The sequence below is a fragment of the Narcine bancroftii genome, chromosome 1 (assembly GCF_036971445.1).
Source record: "Narcine bancroftii isolate sNarBan1 chromosome 1, sNarBan1.hap1, whole genome shotgun sequence".
NCBI lineage: Eukaryota > Metazoa > Chordata > Chondrichthyes > Torpediniformes > Narcinidae > Narcine > Narcine bancroftii.
This window is the reverse complement of record NC_091469.1, coordinates 450,318,780-450,336,225: the sequence shown is the minus strand read 5'-3', so window position 1 is coordinate 450,336,225 and position 17,446 is coordinate 450,318,780. Positions and strand designations below refer to the sequence as shown.

Below are 17,446 nucleotides of genomic sequence, written 5' to 3'. Positions count from 1 at the left end.
ATACATTAGCCATTTGGTCAGCACAAATTTTCAATACTTGGCTGGGTATTGTTCTAAACCAAATTCTTTCCTTGTATTCACACTCCTGAAGGCAGCCTATACGTCATTCTCGGATACTGACAGTACAGGATCATTGGGCCTGTGGGGGTGGCAGTGGCTGTTCTTTGAGTGAAACAGGTAAGTCTGCAGATGCTATGATTGTAGTAAAAACACACCGAAATACTGGAGGAACTCAGCTGGTCTTGCAGCATCTATAGGAGATAAAGATGTATAGTTGGCATTTTGGGCCTGAGCCCTTCTTCAAGGAATAAGCAAAGAATAAACAAAAAACAGGAAATCTCAGAATAGATTCAGTGCTGGCTGGGGGAGGAGTCCTGATCATGAAAAAGATGTTAATTGGATATGATAAGGGGAGAGATGAGAAATAATTTTGTCTGTATGAAAGGAGACAAAGGGATAAAAAGGAGAGAAACAGAGCTGGCAGAAGGCAGCAGGGGAAGACATGATGGGGGCAGGTGTTTACAAAAGCCAGAGAAGTTGATATTTATGCCATCTGGATGGAGAGTACCCAGACAGAAGATGTGGTCTTGTTCCTCCAATTTTGCGGGTGGTCTCAGTGGCAGTGCATGAGACCATAGACAGACATGTAGACTAAGAAATGGAATAGAGAATGGAAATGGGTGGCCACTGGGAGATCCACGCTATTGTCACAGACAGAGCCGAGGTGCTCAACAAAGCGATCTCCCCATCTGCGCCCAGTCTCTCCGATGTAGAGGAGACCACAATGGGAGCACGAGATGTAGTAGATGACTCATGCAGATTCACAAGTGAAATGTTGCTTCACCTAGAAAGACTCTTTGGGCCCTGAACAGTGGTGAGGGAGGGAGTGTGGGTGGAAGTGGAGCATCTCCTGCGGTCACAGGGGTAGGTACCAAGGGGATGATTGGAGGGGAGGGAGGAGTGGACAAGGGAGTCTTGGAGAGAGTGGTCCCTGCGAAAGGCAGAGAAGGGAGGAGGAGGTAGGTGATATAAATGGCAGAGGAGGATGTGTTGGACGCGGAGGCTGGTGGGGTGGTAGGTGAGGCCAAAAGGAGTCCTGTCCTTGTTGCACATGGGGGGGTGGAGGGGACCAGGGCAGGAGAGGGTAATGGAGGATATGTAGGTGAGGGTCAGGTTGATGGTGGTAGAAGGAAAACCATGTTGTTTGAAGGAGGAAGACATTTCTCATGATCTGGCATGAAAGTCATCATCTTGGGTTCAGAGAGGGTATGGAGATGGTGGAACTAAGAGAATAGAATGGAATCCTCATAGAGTGAGAAGAGGTGTATTCAAGGTAGCTGTAGGAGTTAGTGGGTTTGTAGATATCCCTAGGTGGAGACAGAGAGATCAAGGAAAGGTTGAGTGTTGCTAGAGATGGATTTGAGGTCGGGATGGATTTGAGGTCGGGATGGATTTGAGGTCGGGATGGATTTGAGGTCGGGATGGATTTGAGGTCGGGATGGATTTGAGGTCGGGATGGATTTGAGGTCGGGATGGATTTGAGGTCGGGATGGATTTGAGGTCGGGATGGATTTGAGGTCGGGATGGATTTGAGGTCGGGATGGATTTGAGGTCGGGATGGATTTGAGGTCGGGGTGGATTTGAGGTCGGGGTGGATTTGAGGTCGGGGTGGATTTGAGGTCGGGGTGGATTTGAGGTCGGGGTGGATTTGAGGTCGGGGTGGATTTGAGGTCGGGGTGGATTTGAGGTCGGGGTGGATTTGAGGTCGGGGTGGATTTGAGGTCGGGGTGGATTTGAGGTCGGGGTGGATTTGAGGTCGGGGTGGATTTGAGGTCGGGATGGATTTGAGGTCGGGATGGATTTGAGGTCGGGATGGATTTGAGGTCGGGGTGGATTTGAGGTCGGGGTGGATTTGAGGTCGGGGTGGATTTGAGGTCGGGGTGGATTTGAGGTCGGGGTGGATTTGAGGTCGGGGTGGATTTGAGGTCGGGGTGGATTTGAGGTCGGGGTGGATTTGAGGTCGGGGTGGATTTGAGGTCGGGATGGATTTGAGGTCGGGATGGATTTGAGGTCGGGATGGATTTGAGGTCGGGATGGATTTGAGGTCGGGATGGATTTGAGGTCGGGATGGATTTGAGGTCGGGATGGATTTGAGGTCGGGATGGATTTGAGGTCGGGGTGGATTTGAGGTCGGGGTGGATTTGAGGTCGGGGTGGATTTGAGGTCGGGGTGGATTTGAGGTCGGGGTGGATTTGAGGTCGGGGTGGATTTGAGGTCGGGGTGGATTTGAGGTCGGGGTGGATTTGAGGTCGGGGTGGATTTGAGGTCGGGGTGGGTTTGAGGTCGGGGTGGATTTGAGGTCGGGGTGGATTTGAGGTCGGGGTGGATTTGAGGTCGGGGTGGATTTGAGGTCGGGGTGGATTTGAGGTCGGGGTGGATTTGAGGTCGGGGTGGATTTGAGGTCGGGGTGGATTTGAGGTCGGGGTGGATTTGAGGTCGGGATGGATTTGAGGTCGGGATGGATTTGAGGTCGGGATGGATTTGAGGTCGGGATGGATTTGAGGTCGGGGTGGATTTGAGGTCGGGGTGGATTTGAGGTCGGGGTGGATTTGAGGTCGGGGTGGATTTGAGGTCGGGGTGGATTTGAGGTCGGGGTGGATTTGAGGTCGGGGTGGATTTGAGGTCGGGGTGTAAGTTGGCAGCAAAGTGGATGAAGTCAACAAGCTCATCAGCTGCAAAATAGTCATCAACGTAGCGGAGTAAGAGATGAGGGGCCTTGCCTGTGTAGGCTTGTAGCATGGATTACTCCACAAAGCCAACAAAAAGGCAAACATAGCTTGATGAAGGGCTCAAGCCCGAAACATTGGTTATGTATTCTTACCTTTGCTATATAAAGGTCACTGTTTGACCTGCTGAGTTTCTCCAACGTTGTGTTTTCACTTGTTACCCTCACAGTTGGATATGTTACAACAGAATTCCCTTGGTCCAGATTACTCTTTGTCTTTGAACAAAACAAAGTACAAATTAATTTTGTGTAAATTCTGTAAAAAGTAATGCATAAGATTTATTCACCGTTCAGCTGTGAAAGTCCATTTAAATAGACAAAATCTTCTGTTTGAAGCTGCTTTGAATGATGAGTTCAACTGAGTCAATACACTGGACTTCAGAGTCATTTCTCTGTACAAATCAACTGGTTTCTCAAACATCATACTCCTTGTCCCTTGCACTAATTATAATTGACAAGTTGCCCCTTCATGATTTTACTGTTGTTCATATTGGAATGTATTTCCAAGAAAAGCCAAGTTCTCAATTAGCTACAAACATCTCTTCAACTAACATCATAATGAAGTAGAAGGCATTTACCTCTTGTTGCCATATTTTACCTTTAACTGTTCATTGATCAAGGCATTGAAAAGTCATCCTTCAGCTGAATGAAACATTGGTCAGGCCACATTTCGAATATTGTGTGCAGTTCTGGTCACTCTCAGTATCAGTAGGATATTAAACGGAGAGAGGGTGAAGAAGAAGCTGACCAGAATGTTCCCTGGATTGAAATTCATTAGTTCAAAGGATGGGTTACTCAGACTTGGCCTGATTTCTCTGGAGGAAAGGGTGGCTTGATATAAAATGATGAGAGGAATAGGCAGGATAGATAGTCAGATTCTTTACTTCGGGCTGGGCATATGTTTAAGGTCAGAGGAAGAAAATTTAAAGGAGATTTATGAGAAAAGCTTGTTTTTAAATAGACAGCAGTAGCTGACGAGGACACTAGTAAAAGCAGAAACAAAAGCAATGCTTTAGAGGCATTTGGACAGCCATATGTACAGACATGGGATGGAGGCTTACCAACCATGTAGAAAGAAGATGGGATTGGTTTTGATTGGCATCATGATCAGTGGCGGTATGGTGAGCCGAATAGCCTGTTCCAGTCTAATGAAGGGTTCTGGCCTATCAATTCTTTGCCTCCCACCGATTCTGCTCGATCTGCTGAGTTACTCCAGCAGATTGATTGTTACTCAGGATTCCAGCATCTACTGTCTCCTCTGTGGTAGCCTGTTCCACTTTCATATGATCTATGTTGCATCAGGATGGTTTGGTGGCAAGTATTCTTCATGGAACATTTTTCACCATTTTTATTATCATGAATATAAATATCAGGCTGAAGGCAGTGCTCCCGACTCCTACAATATTCTATTTTACTTCCTAGAACCAAGAACAATAGAATATTACAGCACAGAAACAGGCCCTTCAGACCTTCTGGTCTGTGCTGGACTATCTTTCTGCCAGGTCCCACTGACCTGCACCCAGTTCTTAGCCCTCCATACCCCTCCAAACAATGTACCTGTCCAAATTCTTCTTAAATGTTAAAATTGAGCCCGCATTCACCACTTCAGTAGGCAGTTTGTTCCATACTCCCACCACTCTTTGTGTGAAGAAGATTCGCTTTATGTTCCCCCTAAACTTTTCCTCTTTCACTCTGGTTTGTATCTCACCTACGATCAGTGGAAAAAGCCTATCTATATTTACCCTGTCTATGCCCCGCATAATGTTAAATACCTCTATCAAATCCACTCTGATCTTCAAGGGGACCAATTTTGTCCTTAATATCCCTATAGAAACTCTTAGAATTTTCCTTCACATTGTCTGTCAACCTCATTTCTTCTTTTAAACTTCCTGATTTCTTTCTTAAGGTTTTTCCTGAATTTTTTTCTACTCCTCAAGTACCTTATTTGGTCCATGTTATATGTTATATACCTCTCTCTTCTTCCAAACTAGATCGCCAATATCCTTTACTTTTCTTTTCAAAATTCTTTTTTAGTTTATCATATAACTTAAATACAAAATTTTAAGAAAAACGTGTTATCTCATGTAGATACAAGTACACAAAAAAATGAACTACATTAAAGTTCCTTAATCCACATGAGAAACAAGTTATGAATTAATCTATGATGACCATGTTAAACCCATATTTACCAAATAAATCTAAATTAAAAAAATAGATGAAAAGGAAAAAAGAAAACAAACAAAATAAAAACCTAAAAACTAAATCTAATCTACCCAATATCCCTTGAAAGCCAAGCTAACCTTGCCTTTAACCCTGAAAGGACTCTCAAAATTTCACCTTTGAAGGTCCTCCATGTTCCTCACACATCTTTTCCTGAAAAGAACTTATCCCAATCCATGCATTCTAGATCTTTCTCATTTCATCAAAATTGATTTTTTTTCCAATTGAGAACCCATCCTTCTCCATAACTAACTTGAAACTAACGGCTTTATGATCACTAGACCCAAAATTTTCCCCTACCCATACGTCTGTCACCTGTCCTGACTCATTCCCTAATAAGAAACCTATTAAACTCTCTCTCTCATTAGTACCTTTATATATTGATTTGGAAAGCTTTCCTGAACACATTTAACAAACTCCAAACATCCAGCCCATCAAATATGGGAGTCCCAGTTAATATATGGAAAGTTAAAATCTCCTACTATCACAACCTTAAGTTTCCTGCTTTCTACAGATTTGCTCCTCCAATTCTCATTGACTATTGGGTGGTCTATAATACAACCCCATAAATGTGGTCATACCTTTCCCATTCTCAACTCCACTCATTTAGCCTCACTAGACAAGCCCTCTAGTTTGTCCTGCCAAGCACTGCTGTGATATTTTCCCTGACAGGATAATGTCACTCCTCCCCCTTTCATCCCCTCTCTTCTATTGTCTCTGAAGCAATGGAAGTGCACAACACTGAGCTGCCAACCCTGCCCCTTCTGCAACCAAGTTTTACTAATAGCCACAATGTAATAATTCCATGTGCCAGTCAATAGTGGATTAACCATTAGTAGGCTGAAGCCTAGGGTCCCAGAGGGCAAAGGGGCCCTAAGCTCTTGGCTTTAACCTACTCAGTAAAGGGTAGCCAGGACTCTGTTTATCAATTCATAATTACTGCATAGGTGAAGCCGGTGACTGTGGGCCAGAGTCGGCATTACGCCATTGCTGGGGTGACACTCACGGTGGTATCTGTGAGCTTGCGGCTCCGGCGGTGGCATAAAAATTTGCAGCATGTGCGATCTTCCACCTTCCCACCAAACTATTAGATTTTGAATATCAAATTTGGTCGGAGTGACGTTCAAAATCTAATAGCTTGGTGGGAAGGTGGAGGATGATTGGGGCTGAATTAAAACCGCTTACCCGGAGGCAGTTAAATAATTTGTGGCACTCTGGTGGGCGCCGCTGGGCAATTGACTGAGAGGCCACCTCAGTGAAGGGGGGAAACTTCTCAGTCAATCGCCCAGCGGCACCCACCAGAGTGCCACAAATTACTTAACTGCCTCCAGGCGCTCTGGGCAAGCTGCTCTAATTCAACCCCCTCTTCCCCAAACATCCTCCACCCTCCTACATCCAATTCAGTCAGAGGGACATTAAAAATATAATAATTTGGTTGGTGGGAAGGTGGAGGATTTGGGGAGTGGGGATTAAATCAGAGAGGGTATGGAGATGATGGAACTAAGAGAATGGAATGGAATCCTCATAGAGTGAGAAGAGATGTATTCAAGGTAGCTGTAGGAGTATGCTGGATAACAAGGAAGAGGTTAGGAGTGGTGGCTGCACATGATAAAAACTACGAATGTGCCATACCGTGCGTCAGTGTGGAGTCGGTGAATGGTTGTGGATTGAATACCTACCAACCAGGCTAATATATCATGTATGTTATCGATCTTCTTGAGCGGCAGCAAGTTATTTGGAGAGTTACGCACTGCATGATTCGTAGGTTCTGACTCTTGTGCAGAAGACCAAGACAGACACCTCAGTTTCTATTCGATGTTAAAACCCATGATGTAGACGCTGGGGAGTCAGTTATGTAATTTACATGGTATGATGCAAGAGCTGAATTTCTCCTGCCATGTATAGTCATTGCCTTAGGCAGCTGGCCTGGCTGTGGCTGATACAAGCCAAAGGATGTAACAGGGACTGGACAAACTGCCCCAAATGCAGCCCTGTGTCAGAAACTGGCAATGAAGTCCCCACCAAGGGGCCAGCACCAAGGCACCTCACTGCCAGCCCAACCCTTCCCCTCCTCATGCACACCTATCCACCAGGCAATTGCTACCTGGCCCATCAATTCTATCCTGCTACCGCCGAGCGCAGTGCACACATGCACACCCCGAATATATACCCCATGGATAAATTTAGAATATGTGAGGGGAGGGCATCACCGGGGTGGGGGGGGGGGGGGGGGGGGGAAACAAGGTCAAGGGAGGCATTACTAAACCTCAGCCAAGGGGCTCAGGAGGTAATTAATCTGCCATTGGTGCCAATCCATGCTCTCAGCTCGTCTGCCTTTCCTACAATACATCTTGCATAGATGCACCTGATAATATTTCACCAGGTACAATCCTTTGACCTCTATCATTACATGCATTTTTCACATCTTTTCCCTCCTCCACTCCCCAATCTACTCTGCCACTGTGTTCCCATCCCCCAGCAATTTCAATTTAAACCCACTGGAGCAGCACTAACAAACCTTCCTCCAAGGATACAAGTCCCCCTCCAGTTCACATGCAAACCATCCTGTTGGAATGGGTCCCATCTTCCCTGGAAGAGAGCCCAGTGATCCAAAAACCTGAAGCCCTACCTCCTGCACCATTGTCTTTAGCCACATGTTAAGGTAGATTTTCCTCCTATTTCTAACCTCACTAGCACATGGCACAGGTTGTAATCCTGAGATCACAACCCTGGAGGTGCTGACCTTAAAATTAGCACCTAACTCCCTGCTCTCCTTGAAGGACCCCATCACCCTTCCTACACACATAATTTGACCACGAAACCTGGCTGGTTAGCCTCCCTCTTGAGAATTTTATGAAATCAATCTGAGATTCTCAGACCCTGGCACCAGGAAGACAACACAGCATCTGGGATTCTCAATCTCTTCCATAGAACCACTTATGTGTTCCCCTAACTTTGGAATCCCCTATCACTACAGCTCACCTCTTCTCCTCCTTTCCCTTTTTAGCCACAAGACCAGACTCTGTGCCAGAGACATAATCACCAGGGCTTATCCCAGGTATCCCTCCCCCAAAAGTATCAAAAATCGTATATGTTATTGAGGGGAATGGCCACAGAGATGCCCTGCACTGCCTGCCTGTTCCCTCTCCATCCCTTGACTTTTTCAATATTCTATAGATTCAGGATCAGTTCCTGCAGATTGGAACATAGATGATGTTATCCCACTTTTTAAGAAAGGAGAAAAAGAAAAAACAGGGAATTCTAGACCAATTAGCCTGACATCAGTGGTGGGGAAGATGCTGGAGTCAATTATAAAAGATGAAATAGAGGCACATTTGGATATCATCATCATGGCCCATCCATTCGCGAGCAAAGATGAACACGGTGTCTTGTAGCTCTTCTGCCCTCACAGAACTTTTTGTAGTTGTTGGCACATTGTGATGTGCCACTGTGAATTGCGGAACACCATGCAGTGCGATTTTTTGCGAGGTCCTTCCAGTCAGTATGGTTGACTGGAGATCACGCTTCATTACGTCTTTACATTTGGATAACAGTAACAGAGTTGGTGTGAGTCAGCATGGATTCACAAATGGGAAATCATGCTTGACTAATCTTTTGGAATTTTTTGAGGCTGTAGCTATGAAAATGGACAAGGGAGAGCCAGTGGATGTAGTGTATCTGGACTTTTAGAAAGTCTTGATAAGGTCCCACATAGGAGATTAGTGGGAAAATTAGAGCACATGATATTGGGAGTAGGGTACTGACATGGATAGAAAATTTGTTGGCAGACAAGAAACAAAGAGTAGGGATTAACGGGCCCCTTTCAGAAAGGCAGGCAGTGACTAGTGGGACACTGCAAGGCTCAGTGCTGGGATTGCAGCTATTGATGATATACATTAATGATTTAGATGAAGGGATTAAAAGTAACATTAACAAACTTGCAGATGACACAAAGATGGGTGGCAGTGTGAAATGGGAAGAGGATGTTATGAGAATGTAGGGTGACTTGGACAGGTTGGGTGAGTGAGCAGATGAAGTTTAACGTGGATAAATGTGAGGTTATCCACTTTGGTGGCAAGAACAGGAAGGCAGATTACTATCTGAATGGTGTCAAGTTAGAAAAATGGGAAGTTCAATGAGATCTAGGAGTCTTTTTTCATTGGTCACTGAAAGTAAGCATACAGGAAGTGAAGAAAGCAAGTTGGCCTTCATAGAAAGGGGAGTTGTGTACAGGAACAAAGAGGTCCTTCTACAGTTGTACAGGGCCCTGGTGAGGCCACACCTGGAGTATTGTGTGGCGTTTTGATGTCCAAATTTGAGGAAGGACATTCTTGCTATTGAGGGAGTGTAGCATAGGTTCGGGAGGTTAATACCCAGGACGGTGTCATATGTTGAAAGATTGGAGTGACTGGACTTATATACACTGGAATTTAGAAGGATGAAAGGGACTCTGATCAAAACATGCAAGATTATTAAGAAATTGGACACACTAGAGTCAGGAAACATGTTCCCAAAGTTGGCAGAGTCCAGGTCAGAGGCCACAGTTTATGAATAAGAAGTAGGCCATTTAAATAACTTTAAAAACATGCAGACTGTTGAATCTGATTTGGTCACACTTTGAACTGACTGGCTTGTATGGAGATAATGACCCAGAATTGTAAATGATGAATTTAATTGCTCTCATCAGAAATTTACAAGCAGGAAGAGTTGCCATATTTGCATATTAATTGGTCAGAGAGTCCAAGAAAATTCAGGAAGAGGGAATAAGCCGAGAAGCACTGACTATTTTTAAAGGAAACACAGGGAGATATAGGTGCCTGTAATGGTTTTCCAGAGGTGGTGGTGAAAGGAAGTATGATTGTAGCATTTAAGAGGCTTCCAGACAACCTCATGAATATGCAAGAAATAGAGGGATGTGTATCATGTCATAGCAGCAAAATTTAAGTTTAATTTGGGTATGATATTTGGCGCAGACATCGCCTCCCATACCATAGTAACTAATTAATTAGTTGCTGGTAAATTAGAGGGCAAGTATATTTTCAAACATAACATTAATTTCTCTACAATCCCGAAGGAGAACAATGCTGCTTCAACCCATCAATAGTCAATTATTTTTAGAAATACTTATCTTTTGTCATGTTTTCAAATTTTCTTTTCCTTTGTCTCCATATCTCCCCTAATCAAATATATGCATGTTCTCTTTATTTTTATTCTGTATCTAATTTCATTCTACCTCATCTTGCTTTTCTGCTATGCCTAAATCATTAAAGCTCATTGGTTGAAGAAACAAATTGCTGGTCCTCTCGTTCAGTCAGGTGCCAGATATGATGTTCTGTTATTACCTTGCAATTGTAACAGAATGCAGGCAAAGTATTTTTTAGCTGAGTAGTGAGGGAGAAATTAAACTCAAGTGCCAAGTTAATTCTCGTCTGGCTTGTTGTGAAGTAGTGTGAGTTGTGCATGCGTTCCCACAGCTGTTGGGTTGCTCAAACTGTGCTTCAGTGAGTTGGGTTTCTCAAGAACGTTGCTCGACCCAGTTCAACGATCAGTATCGGTGAAGATGCACCTGACTTTTTACCTTCTTTTATTCCAATCATTTGATCTTATCCTCCAAGGGTTTGTTTTTTCTCTTTGTTAACTTGGAATCATTGTTAATGGGAAATGCTTCTGTATTTAATCCCTATTGTGATTTTTTTTTTCCCAGAAATCTTGGAGACTCTAGATCCCTACAGATGGAATATCTATTCATGCCCCTCTGGCATGACATAGGTTAATTGGCAATGGGATGTTCACAGCATCTCCCATCATTGTGGCTGCATATTATACACAACCATAATATACCAGCAGAGCTGTAGCCTGTAAATTCCCTACCATTTCCTCCCAACTTCTCCCCAGTTTGTATCCTCTTCCCATTAGCAACATATTTTGGGTATCATCAAGATTAAGTGATGCAGTCTTGATGAAGTGGCGAACCTGAAACATTGAGTATTCCATTCCTCCCACTGATGGGGCTGGATCTGCTGATAGATTCCACCTAGTTGCAGATTCGAGTATTTGCAGTCTCTCAATTCTTCAAACACTGTTGGTATTCTTTCCAGTTGTGTTTCTGCACTCTACTTAAATAAAAGCAGAAAATATTTTTACAATGGGAAAGGTTCTTTCCAGAACAATCTAAGAGGTCCATTCAAACATTCAAACATCTGTACAACGTTTAAGGGCGAGAGCACAGTTACAGAGAATTGTTCAATGAGAAATATGAAAAGGATCAGTTGGTACTAGATAAACACACCATGAGAGCACTGTTATAATGTTCCTGAAGAACCTGATGGCTACAGGGAAGAAACGGTGTATGATTTCACTCCTTAGAATCATCTCTGCTATGGGAGGTGAGAGAAGACAGAGTGCCTGGAGTGTGATAGGTCCTTTAATATGCTGGTTATCATCACATGGCAAGAGGGAGGTGCAGATGGGAGTCTGAACTATATTTGCCATCTTATTGGTCTTGAGCAGAGCAGCTCCCGCATCACAATGTGATGCCTCCAGCAAGTATATTTTCAATGAAGTGAAAAGGAAACAAGGCCTTTACTTAAAAGTATTGTGGCCCCCAGGAACCAGTAAGGCATCCATTGAGAATGGCTACTTTATCCTATGTTCTCACTCTCTACTATTTATTTATTGACGAGATTTCCTAGATTACAGTTTAACCCTTTGGCTTTACCTATCACGGTCATCCTACTCCCTTCTCTCTGCAGTTTTACCAGCTTCTTTTGTCTCCTTTTCAGTTCTGATGAAGGTCTCCAACCTGAAATATTGACTCTCTTTCTTCTCCTACAGAGACAGCTTGACCTGTTGAATATTTCCAGCATTTTTTTTATTGATAAGGAAAATTGTATCGGGTCAGAAAGAGAGTTCAGAATGACGAGAAGTAGATACAATATAAAAAGTAAGGTGGTATTAAAAACAAGAGGACACAGGTTTGAAAGGAGATTTAAATTTTTTTACAATTTTTAATAATTTAGACATGCAGCATGGTAACAGGTCCTTTTCAGCCCACAAGCCTAATTGCTGCCCAATTACACCTGTTTGATCGACACCACCAGTACTTTTTGAATGGTGGAAGGAAACAAGGAAACCGGAATCCCTGGAGACAATCCACACAGACACGGGGAAAACATACAAATTCAAACCCCAGTCCCGATAGCTGGCGCGGTAACAGCGTTGTGCTAACCGCTACACTAACCATGCCACCAAGATCTGAGGGGTACCTTTTTTTACACAGATATTGATATGTGGAATGCACTGGAAAAGGAGGTGGAGGAATCATCTTCAATTACTTTGTTTACCAATCATTTAGACACGAATAAATAGGCAAGATGAAAATAATACAAATGGAATTAGTGTAAATGGGTAAAAATGTCAGCACAGATATGTTGGGGCAAGGGGCCTGTTTCTTCACTCTGTGAATCTGACTTGGTGACTTTGTAATTTTAAATGTCTATTCAGCAGCTTTAAAATGAATGCATGTACACACACACACACACACACACACACACACACACTAACACACACACTCTCACACACACACTCACACACACATGCACATGCACACATTTTAAAACAAAAATAGACTTTATTCACAATAAATAATTTTAAAATGAATGCATGTATACACACACACACACACACACACATACACACACACACACACACACTAACACACACACTCTCACACACACACTCTCACACACACATGCACATGCACACATTTTAAAACAAAAATAGACTTTATTCACAATAAATAATTTTTAAATGAATGCATGTACACACACACACACACACACACACACACACACACACACACACACACACACATACACACACACACACACACACACACTAACACACACACACACACACCCACATGCACACATTTTAAAACAAAAATAGACTTTATTCACAATAAATAATTTTTAAAATAAATATGTCCAAAGACTCTTCACACCCTTAGATAATGGGTGTAGCCATACCTTTTCCACTGCTGTACATTGTTACATAAATTTTCTATTTAGCAGCATTGCCAACATTGTGGTACATTGTTGTTACTTCCCCTTCTGCTGTTCCTTGTTTGAAGAGCTTCCCCATGCTATCAGGCCCTCAAGGCCCAGTAATGGATGGACTCTAAACTGTTATTCTTCCTCCCAACACCCCTGCATTGGTCGGGCCAAGCCTCAGCACGTACTCCTGCAGCCTTAATGTGCCAACCAGTGCCCACACACACAAGCAGTCAGAGAGCAAGCAAGCACAGAGAACTAACTGAGCTAAAATTAAAATTAGCAGCTTGTGAATGTGGCAAAAAAGAACTTTAAATTAACCAATGGCAATTTTAATCACTGATTTTGAGAAGAATATTCATTCTAATAGTACAGGCTTGGAATCTTGCAACGTCATTTGTGTGTAAATGTTCTATATGTTTAAGAGAAAAGCTGATGAAGCTTGTCTTACGCATTGCAATTTCTAGCACATGTTGCAACATTGTTGGTTGTTTTTTAAACCTTTGCTGGAATTATTACAGTTGAATACTGATAGGGAAGAAGTCAAGAGAAGTTGAACTGTAAGTAACCTGAATCATTTGCATTTAATTTTAATTTAGACATACAGCACGGTAACAATAATCCAAACTTTTTGCTTGTTCTACTTGCAAAGGACAAAAAAAAAATCAACTTCCATGTATATAAATGAGTGTTCATCAGGCAAAACTCTGTCTTGTGGCAAATCCGCCATTTGTTGTTGTCCAGATTTAGCATATCTCCATTGATTAACATGCAAAACCTTCTCGATCACATTAATTCTGTTAGTCACAAAGGTACAAAACATCATGGTTTTGTTATGAATGTATTCAAGCGCTGATGTACTATCTGTCCAAAACATAGAATATGCTATCTCCATCTGTAATTCTCTTCTTAATACGGTGTCCATTTTGCTCGCCATAGTAGTGACTGTCAATTCCATACGAGGTATGATGACTGGCTTTAATGGAGTCACTCTGGCTTTTCCCATTACAAATCCACAATGTACTCGCTCTTGATTATTTCACAGTAGTAAATAACTAACAGGACCATAACCACCTTCGTTTGCATCAGCAAAATGATGTAATTGAGCAAATGTGACAATTCCAATGTATGTTGGTTTAAAACATCTGTTGACTTCAAAACTTTCTAACATTTTAAGCCTCTCAATCCAATTCATCCAATCTTGTGCAATGGAATCTTGTATAGCTTCATCCCATCTAAATTTTCTTCTGCACAATTCTTGCAGAATTTTTTTGGCTATTAATACTACTGGTGTCAATATTCCCAAAGGATCATATTTTGAGCTTATGATTGAAAAAATACCTCTTCTTGTCAAAGGCCGTTCTTTCAAAACAACTTTGAATTTGAAAACATCCGATTGAACACACCATTGCACTCCTAGAATTCTTTCGACAGGTAGAACGTTACAATCCAAGTCCAGATGTTTTATCTTCTTTGCTCTTTCTGCCTCAGGAATAACAGCCAACACGTCTCGATTGATCAGGAAGAAACCGCTTTTATTACTGATGTCTTTTAACTCGTGATAAAGATTTATTGCTTTTTTTTCTCAAAACATGGTACTAAGATGATCATCAACATAGAAATTATTTCTGATGATGTTTATAGTTTGAGAACAAAATTGCTCTTCATTATCTTCAGCACATTTCCTGAGAGCAAAATTTTCAAAATTCAGTGATGAAATTGCTCCAAATAAATGAACTGTCATTCTGTAATCAATCATGTCTTTACTGTAATCGCCATTAGGCCACCATAACAATTGTAGAAAATCATGATCTTCTGATGCTACTTTCACTTGATTAAACATCACTTCAATATCTGCTGCAATCACAATGGACTCTTTACAAAATTTTATCAGAATGTCTGTTAAAGTACTATTTAAGTCTGGACCTTGTAAAAGTTGAGAATTCAATGAAATTCCTTGAAATGATGGTCCATAATCAAATACTACATCCTTTTGTGGATGTATAACTCCATGATGAGGTAAATACCATTTTATACCATCTTACATTCCAAGATATATTCAGATACTTTTTCTACATAACCTTTGGAAATACCATCATCAGGATTCACATCTGAACTCGGTACAGCACCAGTGAGGTTTTGCAACGTATGTTCATCTGTTCCAGTTCCACTAAGCTCTAAGTCAACGAATGAGGCCTGCAGTGCTTTATCGGAGTCCTCTTCTTGCTTGGTAGTTGAAGCCACTTCTTCAATGGTGGCTGGTTCCAACCTCCTGCCAAGCATTATCTGTCCGCCTTGCTGGCTCAACTTCTGACCAGACAGCTTTGTGAGAGGAGCTGTTTGCTTGAGGTCATTAGCCTGATGAGACTTCTTCTTCTCCATCTTGAATTCTTCACACTGCAGCCTGTCTTCTTGCCTGACTTATCTGGTTCCTCAGAACTGTAAACAAATTTGTATCTTGCATGGTCCCTTTAAGAGGATTTCTCTAGTTGCTAGCTCACATGTCCACGCTGCCAATTTACACCTAATTAACCTACACCCCCAGTACATTTTAAACAGTGGGAGGAAACCAGAACCCCTACCCCCCCCCCCGGGAAAAACCCACAGGGACACAGGTAGAACATACAAACTCCTTACAGATAGCGTGGGATTTGATCCCCAGTCACAATCGCTGGTGCTGTAAAGGCATTGTGCTAACCACTACACCAACTGTGCTGCCATAATGTCACATTATGTGGGGGGGGCAGGGAAATTCCAAGCTGAGTGCATGAATAACATAAGGCATGATTGGCACGGACAGAGTAATACACTTCAGGGTGAACAAGAGGCCAGTTTTAGAATACAGAGATCATGAGATTTCTGGTTATTAAAGGATAAGCTGTAAGGAAGATGATGGCAATGGGCAAGAAGTCTTGCGTCTGCTTCGATTTTATATGTCCTTCTGTTCTCAAATAAATATCTCATCACCTGCACCTCATATATTGTGATATAACCCTATCACTAACAAACACACCCTATTAATCAGAGGTGAAACACAAGAGTCGATTGTAGTAAAACTACAAAAATGTTTGGAAGAACTCAGCGAGTCGTGCACCATCCATAGGAGGTAATGATATATAATCAACGTTTCAGGTCTGAGTCCTTCTTCAAGGTCTGAACAAAATACAGCCTGGTCCCTGAATAAAAAGGCTGGGTAAAGAGGGAAGAAAGAGCAAGGGGGAGTGCACAAGCCAACAGGCAAAAGGCCATTAATGGACATGGATTGGAGGGCAGGAGAGGTGAGAAAGGATGAGGGAATGGGGGTGGCTCAGTGAATGGAGAGCTGGAGGAAAAGAGAAGGGGAGGGGGAGAGAGAGAGAGACAGAGCTAGAGAAAAGGAGACATAGGGAGTCCCCTTGTCCTCACCTACCACCCCACCAGCTTCCGCATTCAATATGTTATCCTCTGCAATTTCCGCCACCTGCAAAGTAATCCACCAAAAGACATATCTTCTCCTCTCCACCATCCACAGGGTCCTCTCCCTTCATGACTCCCTCATCTATTCCACCCTTCCCACCAATCGCCCGCTTGGTACCTACCCCTGTGATCACAGGAAATGCAACCCGCACCCACACCACCTCCTTCACCGCCTTTTTAGGGCCCCAAAGGCCCTTCCAAGTGAAGCAACACTTCATGCGAATCTGCAGGGGGTCATCTCCTGAATCTGGTGCTTCCATTGTGGCCTCCTCTGCATTGGAAAGACTGGGCGTAGACTGGGAGATTATTTCATTGAGCAGCTTCATTCTATCTGCTGTAGTAGTGTAGATTTCCCAGTAGCTACCCTGCCCCATTCCCATGCCATCATGTCTGCTCATGGTCTCATGCACTGCCAGTCTGAGACCACCCACAAATTGAAGTAGTAACTCCTCCTTCCATCTGGGCACCCTCCAACCACATGGCATTAGCATCAACTCCAGTTTCTGTTATTCCCCCATACACCCCCAAAAACCCCTGCCCAACTCTCCTCTTCTCCTATCGTGCTATCTTTTTTTGTCCCGCTTTGAATTCACAGTCACTCCCTTCCCCGATCAATTCTCCCCTTTCCTCTCCTGTCCTCCTATCAATGGTCTTTCTACCTGTTTGTCTGTGCTTCTTAGCCCTGCCCTTTCTTTCCTTCTCCCCAGCCTTTTTATACAGGCACCTGCCCGCTTTCTGCTCATGCCTTGAAGGAGGACTCAGGCCCGAAACGTCGGTTATATATCTTTACCTCCTGTGGATGCTGCAGAACCTACTAACTTTCTCCAGTATTTTTGTGGTTTTACTCTATTAATCAGGATATCTTTATTCAACAGAAAGCTCCAGCTATTTCAAGGAAAACCCCCTATATCATGACTTCACACACCCCATCCCA

General features: G+C 43.0%; 1 protein-coding gene across 4 annotated transcripts in view; it reads left to right on the top strand.

Moving 5' to 3' along the window:
• apbb1ip (amyloid beta (A4) precursor protein-binding, family B, member 1 interacting protein) overlaps positions 1–17,446 on the top strand; it is a 141,022-nt gene that overhangs the window by 36,710 nt on the left and 86,866 nt on the right. Inside the window, exon 2 of one of the 4 annotated variants that reach the window (XM_069914571.1) lies at positions 92–177. The exons of 2 other annotated variants lie outside the window; for them this stretch is intronic. The gene's annotated coding sequence lies outside the window, so the exon portion shown is untranslated. Of the gene's footprint in view, positions 1–91; positions 178–13,512; positions 13,617–17,446 lie in introns of those variants that run through there. One more of the 4 variants, XM_069914570.1, reaches the window with a different exon arrangement.